This window comes from Oculina patagonica, chromosome 11 (genome assembly GCF_052425735.1).
Source record: "Oculina patagonica isolate OP01 chromosome 11, crgOcupat, whole genome shotgun sequence".
NCBI classification, from domain to species: domain Eukaryota; kingdom Metazoa; phylum Cnidaria; class Anthozoa; order Scleractinia; family Oculinidae; genus Oculina; species Oculina patagonica.
This window is the reverse complement of record NC_135768.1, coordinates 20,679,556-20,697,336: the sequence shown is the minus strand read 5'-3', so window position 1 is coordinate 20,697,336 and position 17,781 is coordinate 20,679,556.

Below are 17,781 nucleotides of genomic sequence, written 5' to 3'. Positions count from 1 at the left end.
TTGCCCTTAACTACATGGAAAGTAGTTTCGGAGTCTCTCAAGCACGCTTGTGTTTCTTCTAAAGTCTTTAATGGTGCACCACCGTCCGTCACAGGAATCAGTGATTTCGGAATGTGGCCCGAATGGTAAGTGAAATCGCTCTTGACTTCGGATCGACCGTTCAAATTTGTACAATTCCTTGCCGTTTCGTTGTACGATGGCTGCCTATTTTCTTCTCGTGGTTTGCCCACTAAATTGAAAATGTACTTCATCAACAAGCAAAAAGAAGTCATAAAAATGAACCATCCACAATATGCGCGTAAATCATTTGGCATTTGGCTACGGTATTGCTGTCTTCTGTCTTCAGAGAAGCTTTTAGTAGCGCTCTCTGGATTTCCTGCGACTATTTTTGCTACAGTAGTTCCTGTTTTAACTTCACCACATGAAATATATGGTTCCTCAAAAACAATTTGGCTATTATCGATAACAATCTGACCATCTTGAAGTGTTACGATTTCAAAAGTTATCTCACGTGCTTCAGATGCATCGACAACACAAAACTCGTTTTTCATGTTCGTTCCTTCGTTCTGAATTTCCTGTTTCGAAATTACTTGGGCGGGATGAACGTCAATTCTTATGGGGTCAATAACTGAAATATTTGCGCTACTTTGCGCTTCATCAAACTCTAAGACTTCTGTATCATCTTCCTTGAGAATCTTTTCTTCTTCCGCCTTTGAAAATTCATGACTTTTATCGTAAACAGAACGATTTCTTAACTTGTACTCGTTAACAGGATCTACTACATTTGCATCTTTTATATCACTGAGGAAACATATCTTTTGAGGAACAAAAATCGAATTGATTGCTGTACTATGTGGTCTCGAAGATCCATTTGTGGCATCTTTGGTGCTAAAGTTAAAACGGTCTGGCTTTGTGATCACTGGACTATTAGATGTTGGGGGCGACTCATTTGATTGAGACTCATTACGAAACAATGGTTTTGGCTGGCAATTTTCCTTGTCCTGTCTTCCTTTACGTAATTTAATACGGTTTGCTAACTGTTGCGATCGCACGGCATAAAATTTGGGTGGGGTTTGTTGCTCAATCTCGCAAGCGTCTATGGCGGGAATACTCGGGAAGGTAATCTCGCTTGAAGCAAACTTGGTGCTATCTGGGGTTTTTATTCGTTGTCTAGTTACACGACGATGATCTGTATTGGGGTTCCGCGCGCGGTTACGCCTTACGCTGCCGTTAAAATTTTGGGATGCCGAATGTGTATGAATATTCTGATTGAAATTACTCTCTGAGACGACCTCACTTTGTTCCCGTTCAAAGGAGGTCGTTACCAGTTTAAATGCTGCTGGTCCTGCTGGTATGGAATATCAGGGCATAATCGAGTTGGTTCCCAATTGTCGCGATCTTGTAGTGTTCGATTTGAAACCGGAATCGAGGGAGATCTGTCCTGCTCCTGTCTTCTGTAACATGTCGCCATTATGTGCCCTGTCCGGCCACAAAAATCACATATCGATCGCCTTCCTCGTTGAATCTGGCCCGAGAAATGTGAATTGTACGACCGACGCAATTCTTGACGAATAGATTGTCTAATCATGTTTTCAAGCTCTGATTTATCCGGAAATGTGTCGTGGTTGAAAAATTCGCCTTGGCTGGTACTTGATTGATAGTTCCCGAACGCTGCGACTGAGGGTGTTAACTTATCGTCAGCGGATTTTTGTAGTTCCGCGAGCGAGCGCAATATTTCATCCGTGCGATCAGTGGTTTCTTGTTCGGGCAAAGCCTCCTTATGTTTTGCGTGCATTTCAGCGACTTCGAAGGTGTCTGGCCGTTGTAAAAGGACATAATTTTTAATATGGGGTCTTAGACCTTGAATGAAATAGTTAACTCTCTCTGGTCGCGGTAAATTTATACGTTGACAAAGGCGGCGGATTTTAGCAGCAAAATTACTGACGGACTCGGTCGCCAGTTGTTTGGTCTCGTGCAATTGTTGCCTAAGAAGCCAAATATCCGAGTCGGAATGGAACTGCTTTTTGAGAGCCTTCGAAAGGACGTCAAAACTTCTGTCTTGTAGTTCAGGTGTCGTGTTGAACCAGATACTAGCGTTGCCAGTTAAAAACAAAGGAAGGGCTTCCGCCTTCTTTTCAGGGGTAAAATTGTAAAAAGCCGAAGTACGATTGAAGTTCACTAAAAATTCATTAACGTCTTCATCGGCGTCGCCCGAAAATGTTGGCATGGGAACGCTATTGTTACCAGGAAATGTGGGCGTAACGTGTGACTTTTGAAAAGCTTCACATAGCGTCGAAATTTGTTCGGCCCAATTTTCCGTAAGTGCTTTATTTTGTTCAGTAAGGAGTTTTGCGAGTTCGTCCATATTCATCGGTTTTTCTTTAGTTTGATCCACGTTAGAGTTTAGTAGCGAGGCGTCGAAAATAACCGAGCTCGAATCGAAACTAACAAATAGTTCAGAAGTTGGCGATAACGGGGATGATGATGGAATTTCAAAATCGCTACTCTTACTTTGGCCGCCAGAATTTTGGTTCACCGTAAAATGGTCTTCGAAAGTGAAATCGAGCTGTCCACTCTTTGTTAAAATAAACCTAAGTGATTGTTATGCGAAACTTGCGAATAATCAAGCGGAGAAAACAAATTTCAGAGCAGTTACCGTCGCAAAACTCTTCGGACTGTGCCCACGATGTACCCACGTTTCGCGCGAAAAATAACTTAGCTTTTCCTTGGGTGCACAGATTGAAAGAATATTTCGCATTCGACTCACAGAAATGAAAATGTCTTACGCTAAATTCCAAAACGATTGAAACGTGCCTTTAACAACAGTGAAATTTCGTCGGAAACGAAATATACACCCGCCTTCGTCCGTGGTATCGCAGGAATGTTGTAAAGGAAAACTGTACATCAGGTACTCCGACCGGCAACTAAAGTTTTGATCCTGAGACGAGCATTCAACAAAAAAATATTCCTTAACTAAAGAATTAACAAAATAATAAGACCTAAAATAGCCCAGAGTTCTTAAAAGAACTGTTTCTTCCTCACGACCTCCGCATTTCCGTACTAACGGAATCGCATAACAGGCCGTGCTACTTAAATTTTTGGCTTGGTTTTCCTTACGTTTCTGGCATAGCGAGATCCAAAGAAAACTCACAGTTCGTTGTTGACGCGTCCTTCTTGCTTGGCTGCGGGAAGTGCTGGGGAAAGCCCGGATATCTCTACCAATCTGTTGCGCGGTATTTTTGGAGTCCTGGCTTGCTTTCCTTTAGTCGCTCTCGAGATATAACTCTGGACGGGATTTCTACTTTAACCAAGTTTATTACATTGTGTACTCGTCGGCTTCAGGTATCGATCTTTTCTCTATCTCTGCTCTTAACTGCTCTTCTTTCTCTGTCCTTACACCCTAAAACGACACTAATATAAACCACGCTCTAGATCCATAACTCTCAGTGATTGGTTAACGTGAATTACGTAAAGCTTTGTGATTGGTTTAACTGTAATGTTTTGGAATGGTAATCTTACATGGCAACGGCGGCGTTCTTTAATCTTGCGCGAACCGCGTTCTTACTTTTTGCTGTACAACTTACAATAACTAGCAAATAGATCAGCTTAATGGAACGGCTTAAACGCGTGAACATAAATGTAAGTTTCCCCAAATATCAATCACTGGAATTGCTGGACTTAAGCGGGTTTTCCTTCCGTACGTGATCTACTATTACAATGTTAAATTCAATAACACAAAAGGATCCAAAAGTAACATGTAAATATTTTGTGGTAACTAGGTAAACTAATTAAAGCGATCCATTGTTTATAAAGTTGAATGGAATCAAAGTTCCACAGTTCGTGCTGGTCAAAAGACCAGAGTGTCCAGAATTATCTTAAACTAAGTTAAGAACACTTAAGAACATAAATGCTAGTAATTAAAAATAGTGACCAGGTCGTTACTTGACTGTTGGGTGAACACAAAAACATTAACTGTTTAGTTCAGCTGGATTAAGTCAAACAATAGATGTTTACGAAAAGTAATCAATTCGATCTGGAATGAAAAGAAAAGGGATTAGGGCCTGGAAATTTTCCCACGTGAAACTTTTCCAGCTTGCAAAACAAAATGCAAATTGCTGCGAGAACGTGTGCAGAAGTCAGGTACAAATTCCGGGCACGTGTATGTTGCTTAGTAACGATCTGGTCATTGTACGAAAAGTACAGAACACGTTTGTAGTTCAACTAAATCAAATAAGACTGTTTGTAATTGATTAACACTTGAATCGCCTAGAATTTAAGGATGTAAAAGCTAATATGAAAATATCTAAAATTGTGTGCCAACATAGCTTATTTGAAAGCTTCTGGAAACATTAAGCAGACCTTTGGGTAAAAGACTCCGCCGCTTCGAAACTAAATAGTTTTATTTATAAATATTATATATGTGTTTTATTAATTAAGTAATTAGCAATAAGTATTGTAATCTAGATGAATTTACCGTGTTGAAATAAAGACATGAGCGATTAATGGTTAAGAAAATGCCGGCGAATATGACGGGAATACCGCGTTCAGATAATTTGGACTGCGAAATTATGTTTTTGGAATATGTATACTACGTGAACTTTAGATCAGACAAAATTTCTGTTATTAAATTAGCGGACTTTACATATCTCTTCTAGGGGAACGGCCATAGAGTTTAATGTTCAAGATATTCCATGTACGGTATTTGTTTTTGGAAACTTTGTCAAAATGTCGAAGTCAACAAAAACTTTACAAAAACATTGTAAAAACGTCGAAAAAGACCTGTATGCTTGTCCCTGCTTCTACAGTCTAAAAATTTTAACCAGCATAATAGTTTAAAGTCTGCAGAATTCGGCAAATTCTTTGCGAAATTATTTGACGTTGCATTCCAGTACAAACACTGAAATTTCGTGCCCTGCTCAAAATGACTGATTTTACCCTAAGAAGGTCAAGAACATGAAATCTTCTCGTAATGCGCCCAAACAAGTTTTGTTGACAAGTTTATTTCAGTCTCCGTATTTATAGCAAACTTGACACGACAAGCCTGCTTCTCCTTGAAAAGTCTTCCTAAAAAACCGTACAGAAGAGTAATTTTCGCGACTTGAAGCACTTTTCCTGACAAGTTTCCTTGGTTCAAAAACTACAACACGCCAAACGTTTTAAAAGGAAATTTGCCAAGCAAAAATAGGAACCTGATTTCGTGTTTTGAAGTACTGAAGGGCAAATGAAAGTTTTTGAAGAAAAATTTTTAAGCTGGACTTTTTCTTTCTTAAATACAAGCGCATGAACTTTTAAAAGAAACAGTTTACTCCCTTCTGTGCACAATTATACATTAATTTTGTGTTTTGTTTTGTGTGCGTTGGCGTTTTAGCGTACGTGAGAGAACGTTGAATGGGGTCGGATCAAAGGATCCACGACCAATTGACTCCTAAGAGTCATGGTTGAGCGTGTGGAAACGAAAATCCGGCCCTTCATTGTGCATTGAAGCTTAATGAATAAAAATGGGCGAATTTACAGTATTGTTGCTGTGTGGTTTCTCACGGGTCTAAATTATCATGTAAAAAATTATATCATTTCTCGCGATTTTTATCAATGAAGAAAAACTGCTTGTAATCTCGAAAGAGTTTCCTTTTTGCCTTTCTAGCAGCCGAATCGAACAGGCAAAACAACTTTCATAGTCTAAAAATACTTAATTATGATTTCAGTCGCAAATTGGCAGAACACATGAATGTAAATGATAACATGCGATAACTTGCCTAAGTTGGGGGGAGGTATTTTAGAGGTGTACTACGCCGCGATGCTCGCTTTTAACAAAACAAAACTACTTCCCTTGTGAGTAACTTTGTTTTTTTTTTTTTTTGTCATATTTTTTTATAAAAAGGCCTTTATCTAAAAGTTTTTAGAGTAAGCAATACCCGGAGGGTAGGCAGTGAAATTCGCGGGGTTTAAATCGGCAAAAGTCGAACGTAATTCAAGGTCACATTGAGATCAACAAAAATATCAACATTTAGTATATCGCATTACCCAAAAGAAGCCCTTCAAGTGCTTTTTCGCCGCAGAAGACAAGCAAGAAGTCAAAGAAACTGATCAGGATGTTGAACGCACGTGCCTATGTTTTTGCGTGGGTTTCTCCGAGCCCCGGCTGCAGTTCCAAAGATGTTATCGCAAAAACGTACCCCTTGTTTCCGGTATACATGTTGCTCAAAAGAGGGTGGGAGGATGTAGTTGAACTCCCTAAATAATCCGCAAAACTGTTTATCGGAATTACACAATAAAACACAGTTTGACTTTGATCGTGTTGATTGTAAAAAAAGTCCGCTTGCGGGAAGTTTATTTTAGTGGCGGATAATTTTTTGCCGTCGCCGGCGTTGGGTTGATCTTAACGTATCTATATATGTTCGCCATAAGTGATGTTCGCTGAGGTTCCCTTTAGAAATTGTTTTAAAAAGTACTTTGTTTTGATTTGAGCAATAGAGGATGCCTGGCTCTTATTAGAAGTGAGTAGCCCATTAAAAATGTAGGCTGTGGTTAAATGTTTACATGCTACCAGATATCGGCCCAATTTATATCGGTTTGTGAAAGGGGACTGATCGGCCCAATTCAGAAAATCTACCAGTTGCACTGTAAGAAATCGGGCAATTTTCAGGACTGTATGATATATTATTACAGAAAGAGGAAGAAAGTTTTCAAAATAGCACTGGATAGAACTACAAGGAACAAGCTTCGTTTCCAGAGATCGCGATCCTTTCGGGTAGAGATATGATTTTGGTGAGAGCATTCGAGTGTGCGCAGTATAAAAGGAATCATGATTCATTCTGAGGGTCTCTGGGAACGGCCGAAGTGCAAAGTAGGAGAATGGGCAAAGAGTCAGTTCTACTTTCGCCTCTATCGTCAGCCGCTTAATTTTCTCTTGTGTTATACATCCCCAATATATAAATACTCTTTCAGCGAAGGCTCATTGAAGTCCATAATTTAAGCTCAGTGAATGGGGCTTTAGACCGGGTAAAAACGCACGCACGTTTTGGTACTGCACTTACTGCGCGATGAAAAGGCTTAATTCAATATCCTGGTTTTAAGTCCTGTTTCCAAATGTAACCCTGGTATCTCTCATCGGTTTTCTTTGGGCGGTCTGTCGTGAACGTCTCTGACCACACGCACAATCAGGAGCCCATGCAGTTCCCCTCCGCTCTCAAGAAGACGTTTGAGGTCGTTTGAGATTCAAGAAGAAAAATTCCATACTGATGACGCCACTACAGCCGGGATACGTAAAGTTTCAGTCTCTCACCAGTATCGAATCTTTGGAAAGGGGATTAGGGGGGAGCTATGTAGAAGTTTCTCTAATTTAGAGCATATTTTCTTACATAACGCTATCATGTCACTAGTTCAGTCCTAGACTGTCCCACATACGAGTTGATACGGCAGGGAAGCCGGAAAGTTTAGGAACGGTACTATCATATACCTCAACTAACGGACACTCCCTTTAACTCTTAAACGTTCCAATGCTAACATACAAATTCTCTTGTCTTTTCTCCATACATGCAGTTGGTATGGTGTAAGTTTTGAGAAATTGCCGGTTTGAACGACAATTTTCCTGTGATCTCATTTTTCTTAATTCTCGCCATCTGTGTGTTTGATTGTGTTATTGTATTATAAAAAAGATATAAGATTACAATCTCTCTTGAAACTTTTAAACTAATTTAAGTTTTGGATTTGATCTTAAAAGTGCAGGCTTTTACGTGCTCCGAACCTCGTTGTAGGGCCGACATAAACAAATCTCATTATAGATCAAAATTTGAACTTGCTGGGAGAGGACAGTCATAAAGTCGAGGGGCTTATTTCGTGCTAATTTAGGCAAATGGGTCAAATACAAAATGATACTTTAATATCAGTCTTGTATCATTTAATTTAGTTACTACACGATATTTTAAGTCTTTTTAACTCTCTAATGTAAAAGTTACGTTCAAGTTGAAGACCCTTAAAATAATAGTTTTTAAAGTGGAAAAACAACGAAGAAGTAAAAATAAACATGGATGGTTATGGATTACGAACTTTAATTTTTTTTAAAAAAAATCCCTTTTTTCAAAATGCGCTGTCTATGTCAGAGCCAAAAAATGCCAGGTTTATCTCACATGAAAAACGAGGATTATTGCCATTATTTAGTTTTCTGGCTTAGAAAAATGTTTAAAACTTTAGGTTCAGGACACCTACACTGCAAAACAATCTGTAATTTATATAGCATGAAGGGGAGGAAAATAAAATACAAATAAAAAACTGAATGGCATCGGGCTAGTTGAGTGAAACCGCGACCTCCCTGAAAGGAACTGGAACGAACGCGTTCGAGCGCGAGCTCGCGCGCTCGTTTCGCGTCTCCCCTTTGCATTTCGAGAGAATTTTTAGTTGTAGTTTTGCATATATAAGAAAAATCAGATTTTAAAATTCATACGCTTTCAGATTCATAACGAAGTTTTAGTTTTGATAGCAAATGTATGAAAAACGTGACCAGCACGCTTCCTTATCCACTGCTATCCAAATCATCAGGCATTTCAAGAAACTATATTAAACGTTTTGGAAGAAATTTGACTCCGGAATTTTACTATATTTCACGCCCTTGCTGAACACTTTTGACAATGGCGAAAAACTAAACCGCAAAATGGCCCATTAACAAAACTGCTGACAAGGTGAAATTTTTGTGAGTGATTGTTGCAGCATTCTTATCTCTGGATCTGTCATAATCGGATTGTAAAGGTAACTATAAAAATCTTTTGTAGAAATAGTTTCACGTAATTGTTTATTTGTAGTTTCCTGCTATATAAACGTGGCCGTATTGACTTTCAAGTTTTCATAAGAAAAATGACAAATGAAAACCTTCATTTTTTTTTTTCAAATTTCATATCGTATTATTTGGTTCCGCGATTACGTGCCAATTTCGACCAATTGGTTCTTGAGGTTTTGTGGTTATTTTTGTTTGTGTTTTCAGACGACTATTTCAGTCTAATTGCTGGTCATCCGAACTGCGTAGATTTAATCGACCAACAACTTTTTAAATCACCCAAGATAACAAAAATAAAACTAGCAGTAATCACAGATAAAATCATGCATGCACGGAAATAGTTTCACGAATTTCTGAAGTTGTAGTTGACTGCCTACAGAAGTCTTGTTGACTAAGAAATCGCAAGTGAAGGCCTTTAAATTTTACACCATTTCGTTTTGTCGATTACGTGCGTACCCAGTAGTTCTTAGTTCTTTTGCGGTTGGAAAGATTTTTTCAGCTAATGGATGGGTCATCCGAGCTTCGTAACTCTGCAGATTTTAAAACCAACGACTTATCAAATCCTTCCAAATTAAAGAACAATGTATACAGGCTTATGAAATTGGTTCTAAATCTTTTGATACACTTCAAGTCCATAACTCACAGTGTGCTTTTTAAAGTCGGATAAAGCTTATCTGTAGATAGTTATACGTAACGGTCATTGTCTTTTCACAAGAGGTATCCTTAGTTTCACTAGCCTGCGTAGCAGGTGCCTGTGTAGTTTTTTTTTAAAGGCACGTTTTAAAAGGGCTGCTTTGTTGTTTTTTCTTAAAACGCGCGTTTTAAAAGGCTGCTGTGTAGTTTTTTTTAAAAAAAAAACAACGCGCGTTTTTAAAGAGCGCAAGATCGCGAGAAGGCCACGCATTTCCCTCGCGTGGTCGTTTCGCGCCTTTCGCGTTTCCCATGCGCGCACTCGAAACTACACATGCGCCTGCTACGCAGGCTATAGCTTCACTTTCTTTACTGTACAGTTTATCTTAAATCTTAATACTTTAAAAACAGAAAAGTCTCTAAATTATGAGATGCAGTCAACTCTCTTTAGGACGGACAGCGGCGGGACTAATCGACCTAGACATAACCTCGCTATTTTTCATCGCATAAGACCGCAAACGTAACAGCACACGAAGCGAGCGGGAGCGCGAAGCACGACGGGGTGGCCACGGAAGGCTTCGTTTCGCCTCCGCTGGCGTCCAGTTCTGTCGCGATTTTTTTCCCGCGTTCAACGAGCGGAGAAAAACGTCGAAAAACTACGAGAAGATAGACTGCTGTGAACAGTCTACGGTCGACCAACAACAACTGTCCGACCAAGGAAGTTGTCCACCTAAGAGAGCCCTCGGGTAACCTGAGACTACGAATAACGGTTTCGTTTTGATTCGACCCGTACATACATGTATTTTAGGCTGAGATATCTGGCTATCTGCACAATACAAATGTCTCCAGGAATTAGGCTTCACTAAAATTACGGTAGAAAGTCGACAAGTTTCACAGCATGAAACCAAACTCCGGATATGAGTATTAGTATTAGTTTTATACAAAGATTGCTCCCCCAAATCGTATTTGATATCGTATTCAACATCTATGGTAACCTCGGAAGTATAGTTTTAACGAAAAAGGGACTCTCAAGTGTCTGTTGACGGTTTTAAAATGTCTGTTGTTCGGTTTTGTTACAGTACAATGTTTGAAGTATGACCACAGCGCCCGGGCCACAGGGACCAACTCTAGGTGATGACTGTTCTAAGAGCGGTTTCCGTTCAGAGAGACTTCACTGAAATTGACTCCCTCCTCTCCGGCACCATGAGAATTTGCCAGATGCAGACGGATTTAAAATGATTACTGTTAAATCCAAATGCTGAGTGCTTATTATAAAATAATTTCACATCTCAACCTGATAAAGTTTCACGAACAAACGGAAAAATATTTCTGCTTCATTCACATTTTCCACTCTCAAAAATGGGCCTCACCTGTCGTTGGATAATGTATTTAACAGTTATCAGTAACTTCTTTCTCCACGTATATATTAAAACCTAGCCTGAATTTCAGACGTTTCCCTGCTGGACATTAAACGACATCACAGGGATATAGGCCGGGTTAAATAAGTAGTATTGTGAGGAATTTATGCGACAATTTGTAAGGCAAAAGAGCTTAAAAGAATTAAGAAAATTGCTGAACATTACATCACAAGAATATAGTGTTAAATCAGTAGTATTATAAGGATTTTATGGAGAACAGCCTTATTACAATTTGTAAGACATAAGAACTTGAAAGAATTAAAAAAATTGCTGGACATAACGGCGTCCGAGAACAAAGGGTTAAATCAGTAGTATTACACCGTAGCTAGTATTATACGGGATTTTTTGAAAACAGCCTAATGAACAATTTGTAAAATAATAGGGCTTGAAAGATTTAAAGAAATTGGGGGATTTATGATATTAATATAAGGTTCTTTGTCCCGCTAACGTACATTGTTCTTATATTGACGGACTTAAAAGAGTACAAAAGGAGATAAAAAGATAATTATTTAGACTGTTAGCTTAGTGCACGTAAATCAACGGAAGAGCACGCGGCAAGCAGATCGCCTGGTGCATCGACCGTTCTGATTGGTTAAAAATAAAAACGTCAAGTATTGCGATCGTTGCATGGTCAATTCCTTTAGCCTCATTTCCAAGTATTAAAATTATAGTCGATAGCGAGGCTTCAATGGGACTTACACGATAAAATTGCAATGTAATCTTTTAATTCTCTAAGGCCTGTTTAACTGTCTTATAAGACCATAAGTTTTTATAACCAAGGCGATTTGTTCCTCACAGACTTTTCGGTGCAAAGCAGTTAAAACTCGCTTCTTATTGATTTATAATGTGTTTTTCAGTCAAACAACGCCAAAAAACCTTCTGGCAGTTTGAAAATAAAAATACCGTGGCAAAACATGTTTTTAATAAAGATAAGATGTTTTCCCTCTCGTGTTAGTAGAAATTTATTTTTATTATTTATTACCGAGTTAGAATTTACCATCTTTATTATTTACTACATGTCTTACATTGTGGGCAATATTTGCCGTTTCAAATTGATTTCTATTTGTGAAAACCACTAATAAATGCAAAAGCCTGCCTCACAAGTTGTAATTTTAAAGTATAATAAAATAATTGGAGTGCAGTTAGTAAAAGCCATTGCTGCAACAACAAAAAGTAGCGAGTGATTTACGAGATCTATAAACGGCCTGGACGCGACGTACGTGATTACTTACGAGAACCTTCTTACGAGAGGGCGAGGTCATGCGTGACAAATATCTAAATTCTCCATTCAATTTTTGTACATTGTCAAGCAAAGAGGTGTTGAGAATAAAGTAATTCATCAAGGGAATAGGATTAAGGGCGCTATGATAAGGTTGAACTTTATCGCTTCATAATTTTAATTCTTTTTAATCAGTTTTACTGGTGCAGTCAAGAACGAACGTGTGTTATTTATTATTTTAAAGATTTTTGGTGTTTTCTAGTTAAAAGTAATTGTGTGGTTTTGTTTTGATAATTGCTTCCTGCTTTATACGACAGCTATAAGTTTCTTGTCGCCAATAGCAAAGGTTCTTTTCCATTCAATTTATGACATCATAGGCGTCTGGTCATGATCCGATTTGAATGAAATCTTCGCTAATCCGGAAAAACGAATCACTCTTTACAATTTCCTAGTCAAGGAGACCACTTTTTCACCGCAAAAATTTATCGAGAAAACCCGCTGGTATAAACTCGATTTTCCTAATCAAATTACTTTAGAAACTCCCGGAAAGATTTATCAGACGGCCATTGTTACTGAGTATAAAACAACACCAGAAAATTAATATCTAATTTACATGTTCTTGTTTCTAATCTAAAGCACTGCTAGTGCTGCCCGCAGGGGACTTTTTAAGGCAAAAGAAAGCTTAATGAAATTTCGTTGTTTTCCTTGCAACTCACTGCGCGCGAAATTTAACGGCCAACAATTGCATCTTTATACAATCAGTTTATTTAAGAACGTTTTTTTCAAGGTCGATGTTTTGGTAACTTTTGTTGAAAACCTTTTTTTTTTTTTTTTTTTTAATTAGCGCCTGCAGGACAATCCAAGATTCCTATTTATAGAACCGGGAGATAAAACGCGCAGATACGAGATACAGTAGATCGAAATCTTAATGACCATACAGGTCTTTTTAGTTTCTATTTAAAGCAGCTAAAATCAAAAGAAAAGACATAAACATCATTTCTTGCTCAACACCTGTTCTCATTGTAATGTTTTATTAACTTTCGCTGCGTCTAAACTTCACAAACGCCACTGCAGAAAAATAAAAATAAATGTCTCTTCAATTTGACTATCGCTTCGACCTGCAATCCTCGAGCTTCGACCTTTCCTAAAACGCTTAACTACTTTGTAAGGATAAAAAGTACATATGGGCTAAACGTTTCATCCGATTTTCCCTTAAGACATCTTTGACCTAAATTTAATCTTTGTATAGAAAAGTCACACGTTTCGAATACTTTCCAAAGTCACGCATGGGCTAGAATTTTTTCATTCGCCGCAGACACGTTCCCTTTAAATGTTTGCCATAGTATCACTTCTTGTCCGTCTATAATTCTACTTCGGCGTCGAAAGTTTGAATGAAATACGCGCATCCGGTAGTAAAGAAACCGGTGATAAGTAAAACCCACGTTTTCAAGTGAAGCGGAGAGATTGTGCGGCTATAAACACGATTTATAAACACACATGTCCCATTGATCCAGAACCTTACTTTCATACGAGTACAAATCAAAGCTTAGCGTTTCAGGTCCCTACAGAGAGCGCTCTTGTAAAGTTGGAAACGACCATTGAGCTTTTAAGATGTTCACAGTTGCCAATGATACATTCAAAGATTTCAAATGAATGTGAAATTTTTCATTGTTTTTAACCTGTTAAGATTATGAATAAAGTTTTCAATGACTTACCGCTTTAGTCCTCAAAGCCAGCAGTTTCCTTTTGATTCAAGACGTTTTCTTCACAGATTTAAATCGAAGATTCCCTCAAAAATTACGCCAGTATGTTTTGTTTCACAGCAAGACGAATATTCACTCAGTTACAGGAAACAATATTCAAACAAAAGCGCAGTGCACTTGGGGCGGCATTGTTTGCAATGACACATCTCGCTTTCCGATTGAAGTCCTAACTTAAGTAATTGTTTGTAAGCATTCGGGCGACCAAAATAAACTTTGCCAAGCCGCGCTTGTAGTTTTTCCATAAATCTCTCGCCTGTCATTTATTTGATTAAAAACATGGCTGCATTATTGCGCAGTGAGAAACTTTAGAAGGGATTTGCAAGATAAATATGCAAAATTTGCAGAGGATTTTAAAGTTTAATAGGGCCAGCCTGTCAATGTTACGCGATGTCCGGCAATTAGCGAAAACAAAGCTCTGTTTCTCTGTCAAAAAACATAATTCCAGATTATCGACCGGCTCGGGCTTGTATGTTGAGACCCACAAAAGCAATCATGTGTTTAATTTAAATGTTAGTTTTCACGACAGAAATTTATTATTACTCCAAATCAAATAAATTATTTGAAACATCGCAAACATCCTTATAAAACCGGAGCCGAGGCAGGAAACGGTATGACGTCACAGAGACCGCGAGGGACTTGGCTATCGTTGAAAACGGAAGTGAGTTCGTAAGGTTTGGCTCTATGTTAATTCCCTTACTGGAATATCATTATAAGAAATGCCACATATAAAAGATGTCCTCTTTAAAATGTTCACTTGCGGCGGAAATAATTAAATGAACCCTTTGTGGTATGTTGGTTTAAATTTTCAATTGTTTTTTTATGTCTGACAATGAGTTTTAGACCCAACTCGAAGCACCAATATTTTAACGGCCCCCGCCCGAACAAGATATAAAATGGAAATTCTCTCTGGATTTACATCAAAAGAATTGATGATTTTCTTAAATCTCAACAGCTATATGTTTGAAAATGTATCGATATTGTATGGAGAGTTTAGGATTTGATAACTCGGTGGAGTTCAATTTGGATCGTGCTTAAACACAGTGGGTCTTTGTCTAAAGATGGGACTGTCCCGCATTGCAGCTGTTCTGAGCAAACAAGATCATGTTAATTATGTTACCTGTTGCAAGTGATATAAACTTCAAAACTGCCCCGTTCTCCTTAACCCTCCCCAACCACTGCATTATTTAAAAATGGTAAATTCCTCCCCCCCCCCCCTTTGTAGTAGCACCCCTCCCCCATTTTCGGTGATAGTTAACTCTCGTTTACTTAAGACAATTTTTCGATGGAAAAAAATTAAATTTACCTTAAGGTTACTATTGTTAGCGGCTACTATTTAGCGATTATCTAAAAGTTTTTAAAACATTAGTGATATCTTGTAAACCAGTTTTAAATGAACATATCGCTAAGATGAAAATTAATGTTCAGTAAAAGAACAAACTCACTTGAAATTGAACGAACATTTGCACTGCCAGACAGAACAAAGTTACCGGCATCTTTTTTTAAAGAAATTTTCAAGTCGACTAAGTTTAATTTCGTTTTCCTTTGGGGTGTTAATTTGACCGAGGCAAATTTTAGCGAGTACTACATTCAGCGATTTTCGCTCAACTCGCTAAAATCGCTAAAATTAGTAGCCGCATAAAATAGTAACCTTAAGGTATTTAGCCTGACGTAGCCTGTCAGACGGATTCTTGCCTGTTACTAGTATATGTAAAGAAAAAAAAAGAAAGAAAAAGAATCATATTTAAAATGATCTTGTTTGCTCAGGACAGCTGACAATGCGGAACGTCCCATCTTTAGACAAGGAACCAGTTTGTTTTAAGGTTTTTTACACTGTATATTTTAACTTTATTAGGAAATTTTAGTTAACATTGTACTTTGGTAAATATGGCAATTTTTTTATTGTTTTAATTTTATCTCAATTATTGAAGTGTCCCCAGTTTGTAGAGGTTCATTTCCTTGGCTATAGCAAGTTTGACACATAAGTAAAGGTATTTTTCAGCGGGCCTTCACCATATTTTTAAGCCAAATAGAGGCCCATAGGGCCGATAAAAATTATTTTTGATAGCGCCCCCCCTCTTATTGCAGGGTCTGGATAATCGGGCCCCCAATTATCTGTAGGTCTGGATTTTCTACTGTTTTTTTATGTTAGGCAAATTTCTGAGCCAGTGTTATTATTGCTTATTTAGTGAAGAAGTACTGCTAAAGATAAAAAAATTCTAAGTACGTTTATTCGTGTGCACAAACTCATGTCCACAAATTGAAGTAAGCTAAGCCCGCACGCCCTTCACCCCTGCCTCGAAAAGAGATAAGCCCCATAGAGGGCTAAATAAATCTTTTATTTTACGGTCCATGATCCATAGCATGTTATCGCGTAAACATTACAGAAATACCTGTAAGAATACATACGCTTCGGAAGAAGCCAATATATTTATAGATCTATAGTGGTCACTAGCTAGTAACGTCAGACACGGAAAAATTTTCAAAAACCACGAGAACTTCCTACTTTAGTCGGCAGGTTGCCACAGTTCCGCAATGCTTGCATTTTTTTTAGAAGTATTTTGCAAATACACGATATTGAACGTGCAACCAGGAACGTTTTATCAAAGTGGTTTACGCTAGATTTCCAGTCAAAAGTTCGAGCCAATTGACCATTGTTCTCATTTTAATTTGTGGTCTTGGCGGCGAGACTATTTATCCTCACGAAACCTTCCAGATCTGTATACCCAGGGACAACCCGACAATATGCTATGGGAGGGGAAGGAGGGGTAGTAGGGTGTTTGCGATTACTCTCCCACATATAGTTGGAGTAGCGCAACTTTTGGTCAAAGAGGTACATTGAACTGGTCTGTAGATCAAAGGGGTTCTTGCGCTAGCGCCGGCCGGGGTACCTGTGTTGTGTTCTTGGGCAAGACACTTAACTCGCACAGTGCCTCTCTCCACCGCGGGATTAAAGATTTGTGCAGGAAATCTGCCAAAAGCCTGGGGGTGGACCTGTAATAGTTAGACTAGCATTCCATCTAGTCTCTTGTTTCATTTTACAGAAACTGGAGTTAATAAGCACCGGTCTTGATGCGCTTCTGGCTTCTTCGATCGGTGGGGTTGGAACAAACTTTCTCTACTTAGTCTATGGCCTGAAATCAGAGTTAAGCTAAGTGATTCGTATACGAGCCAAAGGTTAAGCAGTATAACGGACTAACTTAAGAGGTTATCAAAGAACATTCTAGCATGTAGCAAAAACCAAGAAGTTTAAAACCGATTATGTGAGAAACAATACAAGATTAGTTACATCAAGTTAATCTGGCCTGTCTTCTGATAACAGCAGACCTTCACCATTCTTCAGGGTTGGGTATATTCTGCACGCAAAATTTCGAGCATAATTTGGCCTTTTTTGGATATTTTGCGGCAGTAGGAATCACGGTGGTGATTTTTTTTAGCATACCTTATTTTAATCGAAGATTATAAAAAGTAAGTGACAAAAATCAGGGAAAAGGAACAGAATTCAAGTCCTAGTTTTGCAATTTAAAGCCGTTACTTGTTTCATTATTTGTTTGTTTTCGGAAACTACTGTTGTTACAGCGGTTTTTTTACTTGAGTGTCGAAAGTAATTCACCATTGCTTTGATTAGAGGGTCTCAATGGGGTGGTGGCTTTTTCGGTTACCGGTTAAATTTTGGCTGTATAACGGCTAACGGTTAATTTTTTTCCATTACGGTTAACAGAAGTTAAAAATTAATTTCCATTGTTTTTATAAGTTAAAAATTAATTTCCATTATTGAAAAACATATTTTTGGTCTTAGGACCATTCTGGGACGATGAAGTGAACTAGTTTGGTTTATTTTAAATTACTGACCGATTTTTTACGGTTAACATATTTTACGGCTAACGGTTAAAACTTTCCAATTTTTACGCCTAATGGCTAAATTTTTGGCCGTCTTACGGCTAACGGTTAACCCCATTGAGACCCTCTTGATTAAGCATTACTGCA